The sequence below is a fragment of the Hylobates moloch genome, unplaced genomic scaffold (genome assembly GCF_009828535.3).
Source record: "Hylobates moloch isolate HMO894 unplaced genomic scaffold, HMol_V3 SCAFFOLD_2, whole genome shotgun sequence".
In the NCBI taxonomy this organism is placed as follows: Eukaryota; Metazoa; Chordata; class Mammalia; order Primates; family Hylobatidae; genus Hylobates; species Hylobates moloch.
In genome coordinates, this window is record NW_026652277.1 from 97,547,591 (window position 1) to 97,561,512 (window position 13,922).

General features: G+C 38.1%; 1 long non-coding RNA gene across 3 annotated transcripts in view; it reads right to left on the reverse strand.

Annotated features, from left to right (window-relative positions):
* Window positions 1-1,421: 1,421 nt before the first annotated feature.
* LOC131381695 (uncharacterized) overlaps window positions 1,422-13,922 on the reverse strand; it is a 62,190-nt gene continuing 49,689 nt past the window's right edge. For all 3 annotated transcript variants that reach the window (XR_009210578.1, XR_009210580.1, XR_009210579.1), the window contains 2 exons: window positions 9,564-9,662; window positions 1,422-1,572 (listed from right to left, as the gene is read on the reverse strand). This is a non-coding gene — a long non-coding RNA (uncharacterized LOC131381695). The remainder of the gene's footprint in view (window positions 1,573-9,563; window positions 9,663-13,922) is intronic.

Below are 13,922 nucleotides of genomic sequence, written 5' to 3' on the forward strand. Positions count from 1 at the left end.
AACCTAGCATAATAATTATTCTGCCATGTCTGAAAAAAGATGTTCTTTACATTTTGTCTACTCTTATACCATTCATTCCTAAAATGGAAAGATAAAATCTTGAATGATAATTATAAATTTTGTCTATTCAGTCCTGTATTTTGTCAGTTTTTATTTTATGTTTGAAAGTTCTATTAAGCATATCTTCTTATATGATTATTGTGTCTTTTGGAAAAAGTGGGGATTTAATAACTGTGAAATGACCCTCTTTATCTCTAGTGATACCATTTCTCTTTAAATATAGTTTTTCTAATATGAATATAGTCACATTTTCTTTTTTATAACTAGTGTTTCTATTACATACATTTTCCATATCCTTTTACTTTTAAAGTATCAGTGTCTTTATATTTAAAATGGAGCTGTTGACGATATCACAGAGTTGGGTATTGCATATTTTAATCTACTCTGACAATCTTGCCATCTAATTTTGAATTGGGAGTAAATTTACATTCAGTGTAACCATTAATATGATTAGATCTATTTATACTCCTATTATTTATATTTTACTTGTTTCCTGTATTCCTTGTTTTCTTGTATTTTCTATTACTTTTGGTTTGCATGATTTACAAATTTTTGTTATTTTTTTCTCTTCTATTGGCATATAGTTATGTGACCTTATTATACTGTTTAAATGACTGCTTTTTGAATTAAAATTAAGAAGCAGAAAGAAAAGGCAGCAATAAAAGAAAAGCAGAATAAGAGTTTACCTAAATCAACTTTATTTCACATTTTATATAAAAGTTTTATTTTCAGCAGAGATATTTATAATCAAATCATATCCAGTCAAATCCTATATTTTTCTTCAGTTACAATTATAATTAAAATGTTTATTCAGAATTGTTTAAAGATCAAGCATAATTGGGATAAGCCAGGTCTCTAAATCACAGAATTTACACTAAATAATTATTTAATCTTGGGCGAATTTTTTAACTTCACTTGGTATCAGTATCTTTATCTGTAAAATGAGGATAATGGTACTTGGTACATACCTCACTTATTTTAAGTTCTCTTTTCCTGATTATTTTGAATGACTAAGTTTTTCAAATCAGGAATTCAACTAATTCAGTATTTTTTATGCTTTGTCTGGACATACTACTATATTTCTTTGCCTCCCACCATCAGTTGCTTTTCTAGGAATCACTTTATAAATGAACTTTTCCCAATTTAATTTGAATTAATATTATACCACTTTACCTATCATATGCATATCATTTCACTTATAATATGAGAAACAACAAGTACCTCTGTTGATATCCATCAATCTCTATTCTATCAGTGTCTTGTACATTGATGTTTATTATAAATCTCAAAGCATATTTTTATTATATTTTCATTAAATAACTCAATTTCTTGATTTAAATAAATCAAAAAAGAGAAAAATAGTTTTTACATATACACACGTATTTATTATTTTTGCCTTTCTTCTTCCTGTAAATCTAAATTTTCACTTGGAGTAATTCTCTTCCAGTTGGAAGGACTTTTCTGGTATGTCTTATCATGCGGGTCTGCTGACAACTGATTGTTTTTCTGAATCTGTAAATAATTTGACACATATAAGTTAACAAGATATATTCACAACAATGCCAGGATGCTTACATTTAGTATGAAATAAATAGCATAATTTTTAAACCTTCACAAATAGACTACAGGAAATTATCAGGAATAGACAATGTAGGATATCACTAATTCAGAAGGAGTTCATGTCAAGTTGATATACTGAACACATAAATATTTATGAAATCAGTCACTTATTTGGGGCTATAGGATTTAGGTTTCTATGGATTATGCCTAGTTATCTGTTATGTGTGTGACAATATGAAAATGTGCACAAGCTGCTCCTATTGATTTATTGTCCAATAAATAATTACTGTTCATTCCTTATTGATTATATCCTTCCATAATCATTTCACTTATCTCCTATTTGTGGTATCAGTGTCACTTTTAGAGTCTGAACAATTCACACATAAAAGCTAAAAGTCAGTTTTACAGACAATATTCAGTATCACATACTCTGTCCTGGCTTGTCTATTTGTATATGACAAAAGAATGTATTATTCTGGTTACCAGCACTAACTCTTCTGAGTATATTAAGCAAATCTCACTAAATAGGCAGTTGAGCCTATTTTAATTGGTCATGTGAGGTTTCAAATGGTCTCATGTCAGAAATGCTTCATGACAAGAGCCAAGACAAGGCACCTGGAGACAGAACACTCAGGATCCAGATTTCCAGGTGGAAAGGAGTCTAAGGAAGAACTTTCGGCAGCTATTCATATTTTTTTATTCCTCTTGGTGTCCCTAGCTCTACTAGTGAAAATTACTGCTGGCACTTGTTTTAGCCAATAAGGAAACAAGACAATGAAAAATAGAGAAAAATAAAATAATAGATGTTTACTCAAATATTATTTCCTCAAGGAAAGAAGCTTCATCTTTCTCTCATGTTATCACAGCTATTAAAGTAGAAGGAATTATTGACGATATTCAATATGTCAGTTTCCCCAAATGTGTTTCTCAGAATGAAGAAGTTTAAAAAATATATCAATTCAGGTGTGGATAATGGCCTTTAGATGAAGCATGAAATAATTCTGTGTGTTCTGTCTACAGGGATCGCTGGAAATCACAGGAAGAGAAACAATCACCCCAGCAAGGGTTTCAGATGTATTAGTCTTCATTTTCTTTCAGAGTAACTAGCAAACATGAAAATAACTGGGAAATTTTAAAATGTCCCATGGGTGAAGTCAGAAGTAAAGATTTACTTTACAGGGATTTCTGTGAACACTGAGAGCAACTGATTCTCTTCTGTTCCTAAAATGACAAAGAGATTAAAAAGTGCGTGCCAGAGTACAAAGGCTTAATTGGTTTTATTTTTATTAGCATTTAAACAGTTTTAAGTGATAGTATAATATAAGTCTGAATAATTATACAAAATTATTTAAAGCATAAATATAAATAATTATAAACTAAAGTGTCTATTTTTAACTATTAATAGATGCATAAAAGTATATAACATTTGACATAATATCTTCACATGTGTTTGCTTTCAAATAACATATAAAATTATGATAAAAATTACAGACAAAATTGTGCTGTTTTGAGTAGGTTTCTTAATCCTGAGTTCTAATCTGATTGCACTGTGATCTGAGAGACAGTTTGTTGTGATTTCTGTTCTTCTACATTTGATGAGGAGTGCTTTATTTCCAACTATGTGGTCAATTTTGGAATAAGTGCGATGTGGTGCTGAGAAGATTGTATTTTTTGTTGATTTGGGGTGGAAAGTTCTGTAGATGTCTATTAGGTCTGGTTGGTGCAGAGCTCAGTTCAAGTCCTGGATGTCCTTGTTAAACTTCTGTCTCACTGATCTGCCTAATAGTGACATGGGGTGTTAAAGTCTCCCATTATTATTGTGTGGGAGTCTAAGTCTCTTTATATGTCTCTAAGGACTTGCTTTATGATCTGTGTGCTCCTGTATTTGGTGTATATATATTTAGGATAGTTAGCTCTTCTTGTTGAATTGATCCCTTTACCATTATGTAATGGCCTTCTTTGACTCTTGATCTTTGTTGATTTAAAGTCTGTTTTACCTCTGCTTTTTTTTTCCTTTCCATTTGCTTGGTAGATCTTCCTCTATCCCCTTATTTTGAGCCTATGTGTGTCTCTGCACGTAAGGTGGGTCTCCTGAATACTGATGGGTCTTGACTCTTTATCCAATTTGCCAGTCTGTGTCTTTTAATTGGGGCATTTAGCCCAGTTTCATTTAAGGTTAATATTGTTATATGTGAATTTGATCCTGTCATTATGATGCTAGCTGGTTATTTTTCCCATTAGTTGATGTAGTTTCTTCCTAGCATCGATGGTCTTTACAATTTGGTATGTTTTTGCAGTGGCTGGTAGTGGTTGTTCCTTTCAATGTTTAGTGCTTCCTTCAGGAGCTCTTATAACGCAGGCCTGGTGGTGACAAAATCTCTCAGCATTTGCTTGTCTGTAAAGGATTTTATTTCTCCTTCACTTATGAAGCTTAGTTTGGCTGGATATGAAATTCTGGGTTGAAAATTCTTTTCTTTAAGAATGTTGAATATTGGCCCCCATTCTCTTCTAGCTTGTAGAGTTTTTGCCGAGTGATTGGCTGTTAGTCTGATGAGCTGCCCTTCGTGGGTAACCCAACCTTTCTCTCTGGCTGCCTTTAGCATTTTTTCCTTCATTTCAACTTCAGTGAATCTGACAATTATGTGTCTTGGGGTTGCTCTTCTCGAGGAGTATGTTTGTGGTGTTCTCTGTATTTCCTGAATTTGAATGTTGGCCTGCCTTGCTAAGTTGGGGAAGTTCTCCTGGACAATATCCTTAAGAGTGTTTTGCAGCTTGGTTCCATTCTCCCCATCACTTTCAGGTACACCAATCCAACATAGATTTGGTCTTTTCACATAGTCCCATATTTGTTGGATGCTTTGTTCATTTCTTTTTACTCTTTTTTCTCTAAACTTCTCTTCTCACTTCATTTCATTAATTTGATCTTCAATCACTGATACCCTTTCTTCCACTTGATTGAATCGGCTACTGAAGCTTGTGCATGCATCACGTAGTTCTCGTGCCATGGTTTTCAGCTCCATCAGGTCATTTAAGGTCTTCTCTACACGGTTTATTCTAGTGAGCCATTCGTCTAATCTTTTTTCAAGGTTTTTAGCTTCCTTGTGATGGGTTTGAACATCCTCCTTTAGCGCTGAGAAGTTTGTTGTTACCAACTTTCTGAAGCCTTCCTCTCTCAACTCCTCAAAGTCATCCTCCTTCCTGCTTTGGTCCATTTCTGGTGAGGAGCTGCAATCCTTTAGAGGAGAATGTGCACTCTGGTTTTTAGAATTTTCAGCTTTTCTGCTCTGGTTTCTCCCCATATTTATTGTTTTATCTACCTTTGCTCTTTGATGATGGTGACCCACAGATGGTGTTTTGGTGTGGATGTCCTTTTTATCGATGTTGATGCTATTCCTTTCTGTTTGTTACTTTTCCTTCCAACAGTCAGGTCCCTCAGCTGCAGATCTGTTGGAGTTTGCTGGAGGTCCACTCCAGAACCTTTTTGCCTGGGTATCACCAGCACAGGCTGCAGAGCATCAAATATTGCAGAACAGCAAATATTGCTGCCTGATCCTTCCTCTGAAACTTCATCTCAGAGGGACATTCAGCTGTATGAGGTGTCAGTCGGCCCCTACTGGGACATGTCTCCCAGTTAGGCTACACGGGGGGTCAGGGACCCACTTGAGGGTGCAGTCTGTCCATTCTCAGAGCTCAAACACCACGCTGGGAGAACCACTGCTCTCTTCAGAGCTGTCCAACAGGGATGTTTAAGTCTGCAGAAGTTTCTGTTGCCTTTTGTTCAGCTATGCCCTGCCCACAGAGGTGGAGTCTACAGAGGCAGGCGGGCCTCGTTGAGCTGTGGTGGGCTCCACTCTGTTTGAGCTTCCCGGCCACTTTGTTTACCTACTCAAGACTCAGCAATGGTGGACACCCCTCCCCCAGCCAGGTTTGCAGCCTTGCAGTTCAATCTTGGACTAGCAGTGAGCAAGGCACCATGGGCGAGGTACCTTCTGAGCCAGGCGCAGGATGTAATTTCCTGGTGTGCCGTATGCTAAGACCTTTGGAAAAGCAAGGTGTTTAGGTAGCAGTGTCCCGATTTTCCTGGTATAGTCTGTCAAGGCTTCCCTTAGCTAGGAAATGGAAGTCCCCCGACCCCTTGTGCTTTCCAGGTAAGGTGATGCCCCACCCTGCTTCGGCTCGCCCTCCATGGGCTGCACCCACTTTCTGACCAGTCCCAATGAGATGAACCAGGTACCTCAGTTGGAAATGCAGAAATCACCTGTCTTATGTGTCGATCACACTGGGAGCTGCAGACCGGAGCTGTTCCTATTTGGCCATCTTTGAACGGAAGCCCTCAGATTTTTCAACTTTTAATAGAGTATGTCAATGACAAAAGTCCCATCTCCCAGGAGAAAATAGATGATGTCCTGTGCTGGTGGCAGGGACCTGTCCTCCTTTACCCCCTAAAGGCTATAGGGGGAAAGCCAGAAACCAACTCTTCTGAAAGGAATGAGGTCTCTACCCCTAAACAGCCCACTAACATCTAGAACCCAGTAGACCACCTGCCTCCGCCAAATCCCCTGCTCCAAGCAGACACACAGGAATGCCCTCACTCAGTTCCTCTGACATATAACCCTGAATCAATGCCCCATGCTTCCCCTAGCCACAGGCTTGAGCTTGTGCCTCCCCCAGGAAAGCTGCAGTGTGAGACAGAACAATGTAAAAAGGATATCCAAAACTTCCCTTTCCCCTTCACCTCTAAGGAATCAGCCCCAACCCTCTTCCCCTTAAGGGAAGTGCCCCTTAGAGGAGGAGGTATTGGCTTTGTAAATACACCCTTAACCAGCTCAAAAGTCCAAAATTTAAAGGAAGAACTCAAGCCATTGTTAGGTAACCTTTATGGGGTAGCAGATCAAATTAATTCATTTTGGGGGCCACAACTGTACACTTGGGCTGAGTTAATGTCCATCCTGGGCATCTTCTTTTCAGGGGAGGAAAGAAGCATGATTCTCAGGGCCGCTATGGTAGTCTGGAAACTTGAACATCCTCCTGGTCAAAATGTTCCTGCAACAAATAAAAAATTCCCAGCACAAGACCCCCAGTGGGACAATAACGCAGCTTACCAGAAAAATATGAAAGACCTTACTTAGGGAAATGATAATTAACAAGATTCAGAAGTCAGTTCCCCTGACCCAAAACCTGCCCAGAGTATTCGATATACAACAAGGGAAAGATGAAGGACCTATAGAATTCTAAGATAGACTTAAACAAAAAAATGAGAAAATATGTGGGCCTAGATTTAGAAGATCCTCCAGGGCAAGGAATGTTAAAGCTTCATTTTGTTACTGACAGTTAACCAGACATCTCAAAAAATTACAAAAGAGAGAAAATTGAAAAAAATAAATCCATAGAACTTCAAAGGGAAGCTCAAAAAGTATATATAAGAAGGGATGAGAAAAAAACAAAAAAAAGCAAAAATTATGCTACTCTCCTTCACCCAAAGGCCCACATGCATCTAAACAAAGTATCCAAGGACCCAGGACTCATAAAAAATTTAAGCCCCCACTTGCTGGGCCATACAAAGAGCATAAGAAGGCAGCGCCAGGGAACCCAAAAATAGGAAAAGTGGAAGGACAAAATAAATATTTCAAATGTGGAATAGGTCATTTTAGGAGTGAATATCCTGAATGAGAGAAAAAGAAAGAAATCATTCCACTTATAACCTCCGAAGAAGAATACGGAGGTCTTGTCTCAACTACATCAAGAAACCCACTGGGGACCCCAAGCTATGTGTGACACAGTTTTCAGTTTATAGGTGTATAGGAATCTATACCCTACCCAAAGAGGTTACAATCAGTTGCTTGATATGTAAGAAAACTAATAAGCAAAGTTTAAAAAAATCACCCCCCTGGGGAAGGGATCCAGGCCTAAGGCCATTCCAAAGTGTTCAAATTGACTACACTAAAATGCCCCCAGTTGGTCACCTGAAGTACTTATTGGTAACAGTAGACCACTTTACTCACTGGGTAAAAGCTATCCCCTTCTCAAGTGCAACAACCAGTAATGTAGTTAAAGCATTAATTAAAAAGTCATACCCAGGTTTTGAGTAACAGAGAACAGTAATTCAGAGAATGGAACTCATCTCACAGCACATGTGATTAAAAAATTAGCCCAGGTGCTTGATATAAAATGGGAATACCATATCCCTTGGCATCCATCTTCCTCAGGAAAAATAGAAAAAAAGAACCACACTCTAAAAAGCCACCTAACTAAATTAGTCCTAGAGACCCGTTTACCCTGGATTAAATGTCATCCCATTGCCTTGTTAAAAATCAAAACCACACCTAGAAAAGATATCGACTTTTTCCCTTATGAAGTGATATATGGGCTGCCTTATTTACATCCACCACTGACGCTCCTACATTTGAAACAAAAGATCAGTTCCTCAAAAATTATATACTTGATCTATCTTCCACTTTCTCTTAAGACCAAAAGTCTCCTAGCACAGGTGCCACCCCTGGAGATCACATCCTCATCAATGGGTAAAAAGAAGAAAAACTCAAACCAGCTTGGGAAGGACCTTACCTAGTGCTCCTGACCACTGAAACCACAGTCTGAACAGCAGAGAAAGGATGGACTCAACGTACCCGAGTCAAGAAAGCATCACCATCAACAGAATTATGGGCCATCATTCCAGGGCCAGGGGAAAGCTCTACCAAACTAAAGCTAAGAAAAACCTAACCCTCTTATATCTACTATATTATTCTGTCACCTTTCCTCACTTTACAGCTAGTCACCTGATTATTAATGTAACTAGATCAAGCCTACCTCAAGTTATCACTTTTGATGCTTATCTCATTCTGCCCTGTGGGGATCTCCAAAACCAAAGAAAGCTATCCTCTATTGACAAGTATCTCTGCCCCTCTAGAATAAATAAAACTGCATATAATAGTGACACTTATACCAGAATTGCACGAAGCGCTGAGTGAAGGTTCTGTTATGGTTGGGGAGATGTAATCTGGACCACCGAATATCAGGGCTGGACTTCCCCAAGAAGAGGCTGCATTGATCGAAAACCCTAAATCCACTTTACCAAAAGAGTAACTCCCTCTAATTGTCAGCTTCATCAGTGTAATCCTCTGCAAATCTCTATCACTGTCCCCACCTCCACCAACACTAACCCCACTCTAAGTCACTTCTATGGCCTAAGAGCTAATTTTCATTCCAGGACAGACCCAATAGGATCTTTTAAAATAAGCTTTATTGATCTCCCACCCCCTTTCCTTTCTCCTTCCCCAGAACCTTCTCTTGATCAAACTGCTATTCTTTCCAATAACAAAGCCTTAGTCAGCATTGTAGAAATTAGAGATTTAGAAAAAACTTTATCAGTGGAAACATGATATGAAGATACAAATGCCTGGTTGGAATGGATTAAATATTCTATTCACAAATTAAATAAAAGTGACTGTTATGCTAGTGCAGCAGGCAGGCCAGAAGCTCAAATAGCCCCTGTCCTACATGGACGGTCCTCTGACCAATTGGGCATGAGCTGCATGATAAGTCTCTTTCAAAACCTCATATCCTGGGGTAGTAAGGTGTGCAAGACTCTCTCACTACTATTTCCTGAAGTCAAAGCCTCTGCTGGCCAGCCCCTGATAGCCATCAAGCCTACAGCCTTGGATGTTAATTTTACCTCATGTCTCTCATGACAGGGGGAGAACCTGACATCTCTCAGAGACCTAAAAGAGTGAAATGAAACTAAGACTTTCCTGTCTAGCTGCTCTTGTTCACTCCCAAGTAGATGTATGGTGGTATGGTGGAGTTCTATGCTAAATAATTGGAGCAGCACTTACGCTCTAGTCCAATTGACCATCCCTTTCACCCTGGCATTCCACCAACACAGTAAGCAAGAAAATCACCACTGAGTTAGAAGAAGCACCCCACCCAGATCTTTTAACACTCACATTTACATAGATGCTTGGGAGTCCCACGGCAGGTACCAGATGAATTTAAAGCTCAAAATCCAATAGCTACAGGGTTTCAGTCCATGTTGTTCAGGTGATCTACAATAAACAAAAATGTAGATTGGACAAATTACATATATTACAATCAACAACAAATTGTTAATTATACCAGGGATGCTACTAAAGGAATCACTGAACAATTAAAACCCATCAGTCAAATGGCTTAGGAAAATAAAATAGCATTAAACATGATACTAGCAAAAAAAAAGGTGGAGTCTGTGTTATGATCAAAATCAAATGTTGTACATTTATCCCCAACAACACAGCTCCAATGGAACAATTACCAAAACTTTACAAGGTCTCACCTCACTATGAAATAAACTGGCCAAAAATTCTGGGACAAATGACCCCTTCACAAGTTTTATGGAAAGGTGGTTTGGTAAGTGGAAAGGGCTCATGTCCTCAATCCTAACCTCTCTTGCAATTGTCATAGGTGTACTTATTCTCATAGGATGTGCTATCATACCCTGTGCCTTGAGATTAATATGAAAACTTATTAAAACAGTTCTCACCAAAAACTCCCTCAATTCCCCCCTCCCTATTCAAATGAACATTTTCTTTTAAAAGGCCAAGCAAAACAACAAAGTCAAGAAATGTTAAAAAGGTTTGAAGAGGAAGACTTATAAAAATTAAAAAGGGGGGAGTTTTCAGATACAAGAAAAAGTTCCTCTTCAAAGGTTTAGCTTGTTTAGTTTCCTTGTTCTTTGTTCTCTACTTTCAAGGCCAAACTTCCTTGCTCTTTGTGCCTCCCTGTCTTGGTTTCAGTAAACAACTCTTCTGTCAGTCCTTATCTGCAGAGCCCACATCTGCTACCCACTCTAAATTACCCCTCCCATCACAACAGCCCTTCCTGCCAAAACTGTCCTTCTCTCCAGTGCAACTGCATTCCTGCACTTTTCAAGTTAGCCAACCAGGTTCAGCTTAAATTGTGTGGTCCAACTCCAGCCAAAGGAGGCAGGACACACTGACAGGGACAAGCTGCGTTAGAAATAAAAACCCTTTCCCTCCTTTGTTCAGCGTGCTCTCAGGACAACCAGACTTGTGAGAAGCACCCTTCTGCAGAAGTAAATTTGCCTTGCTGAGAAATTATTTGTTTAAGTGTCCATTTTCTTTGCAACTCCAAGCTTTATTTCCAACATCTCTCTTTCTTTGCATTTCAGTTTGGGAAGATTCTATTGACATATCTTCAAGCATAGTGTTTTTTCCTCATGTCATTCTACCAGAGAGCAAATCAAAGGTGTTTTCATTTCTGTTACTTTTAATTTATAGCATTTCCTTTTGATTCTTCTTTAAATTTCTGTTTCTCTGCTAAAATCATGAATTTCTTCTTGTATTTTTTCTACTTTTCCCATTACTGCCATAATATTATTCATGGTTATTTGAAACTCCCTGTCTGATCATTCCAAAATCTGTGTTATATCTAAATCTAATTATGATATTTATTTTGTCCATTAAGGTTGTGTTTTCCTTTTCTTTTTAGCAAATTTGTAATTTTGTTTTTGTTTAAAAGTATATATGGTGTATGGTCTGATAGTATTACATAAATATGGTTTATATCAGTTACTACTGTTTGGGACAGAAGGCAAGAAAATTCTAGACAGGAAAAAGTGGGGTCCCTGGCAAAGCCCACCCTCAAGCCTAGAACTGTAGCCCAAATTGAGGACATGTATTCCTGTTTTCCTGCTCCAATGGTTGCCTTTTCAAAAACCAACCATGGTCCTCCCTGCCCCCCATGCTGTACCCATAAAAAACCCGGGCTTCACTGTCAGAGAGTAGAGATGGGGAGAAAAGAAGAACCAGCTGAACATCAAAGATAAACAGCCTGACTTCAGAGGGACAGCTTGATGTCAGGACTTTGGAGAAGAGTCAGCCAGAGACAGCTGAACTTCAGGGGAAGGATACCTCCCCACTCCATCTCCTTTCCAGCTGAGAGCCACTTTCATTGGCAATAAAATCTCCACATTTACTATCCTTCAATTCATTCACATGACCTGAGTTTTCCTGAACCCCAAACAAAAGCTTGGTTGCCACGGGTGCAGATGCTAAAGGCTGTCACACTGACCCTCTTTCCTCACTGATGAAGAGCAACCACCTCACATGGAAAGGCAGAAGACCCAGTGAGCTGTTTAATACTTAAGCCATTTGCAGACAGCAAAGCTAAAAGAATGCACTGTAGCATTTGCCTTCTAGGGCTTTGAGGATCATGGGTACTCCCTGCCTAGATGCTACCATGGGATCTGCATGGAGTTTTGCTCCTGCTGATGCCCAGAAGCACTTGCCCCAGCCCCTACATCCACTCATCTTCTTGCTTCCCCTCCCAAGAAGACTTGAGAGCTGTGGGCTGAGTAAGTGAGGCACCCTTGTGGCGAGGCCCATTTAGGGGTCAGGGAAAATTTCCTGTGTCACTGTTACATCATATGTAATATTAACTGACATAAATAGGCCTTTATTGTGATGTTTGTTGTTAGATTGGCTACTTGTTGCTCTGCGTTCAATATTTGCTACAGCGTTAGGTGCCAGAAGTTTCAAGTGCTTTTGTTGCTATCCCTCTTTTTAAATCTTCATATAATCATTGGGCTTCCTCAAGTTCCTCCTCAAACAGAGTTGGCAACTTGCAGCTTTTTCAGATGTAATCCACTGTTATTATGATGTAATGATGATGGTGCGGTGGTAATGTGCGCAGAAAGATAAGTATTCTACAATCTTATAATTAAATTTCTGTTTCTTAGTGAGCCTGTATCCCTGGGCTGTGACCTTCACAAATGATTCCTCTTTTAAGTAAGAGAGGAAGGCTAGAAGGGTCTGGAATGAGGGAAATGCCTTTCTTCCAGGTAAGATAAAGACTTTTATCCTGGAGCATAGGCATCGTTATGGAGAGTTATCTGGTAACACATTTAAAAAGGGTTACTCCTCCCTTCCCCTGAAAGAGCCATGAGGGGAACTCTCTTGGCTCTTCACCTTGAAAACCCTAGGGAAATTCCTGGAGAAAAAAAACTCATGAATGTCTAAGGTCTCTTCAAAGTGCCACCATAGCAGTTTCTTACTGTCAAGCAAGTCCACACTTAGTTTCCAAAAATGTATCAGAATTTCTATTTGAAAGTTCTACCAGTTTATAGTTAAATAATTTCTGCTCCAGGGAAGCAAATCTCATCTGTGACTATCTAGATTTGTCTGTCCCTCCAAATTTCCGGATGGCAGTTTGCTCTGCAAACTCAGCTCTCTGAGGAGTCCAGGAAAAGTGATTAATTTTCAGATCGCTTAGCTTTGTAATGGGAGTGATGATCTCCAAACTCTTTGCATATCAGACCTAAAAGAAGAATTTATTCCATAAACATTACAAATTTTCCTGCAAAAATGTCAACATTTGACCTTATAGTAGCTAAATTCAAAGAGACAGACAAAAAGAAGGAACATAGGAAGTAAATACAATATTTTTTTAAAATTATAGTTTAGACAGAACAAAATTTGATAGAGATATGTATGGATGATTAAATAATTATAGTATAAGAAGGTTATGAATGTATACTGAGTAATAAAATAAGGCAGTGTTTTATTTAAAATATCATCTCAGTTTGCATATGACATAAACTTGCATATAGGAAATCATTAAAAATTCAAGAAACTTTGACATTGAGGCTTTTTTTAACAAATATTGGCAGAAGATATTAATGGCATAGAGAATCAAAACAGTGTATACCGTTTATAAAAGTGTTTTCTTTTAATCTGGAAAGAAACGTGTAGTATAACACAAATGCAAAATTTGAACAAGTCCTGGGCTTGAAGTCACTTAAGAGCTTGAATCCAAACCCACCACTTAAGTACTTGTGTGACTTTTCACCTTTCTAAGTCACAATTTTCTTATGTATAAAACAGTAATAACAACTTGCATCTCACTCTGTGGCTGTAAGGAAGTAAATTGGTTAAATCATTTCTTTAAATGCACCAGTAAATATTATCAGTGGTTCGATTATACTTGCGATGTTCAATAAATTTTCTTCCGTTGCTTTTCATTGCCTGATGGGAGTATTCACATCTCTTTTTCAAATATTGCTCTTCACATCCAATGCTACAGTGGTAGTCTTATCACCAAATGGAGATCTGACCCTTGAATGAGCAGTGTGTTAAAATCTATTTGCCTGGAATTTTGAGAATGAATGTCATTTATATAAAAACTAATTGAAGATGGAGTTTGAAATAGAATACCTTCAATAAAATTAAACCTGTTTTTGGAAAATATGTATAATAATTGTAGGTGTTATTACATCTGACTATGATATATTAACCTGGTTTTATATTACT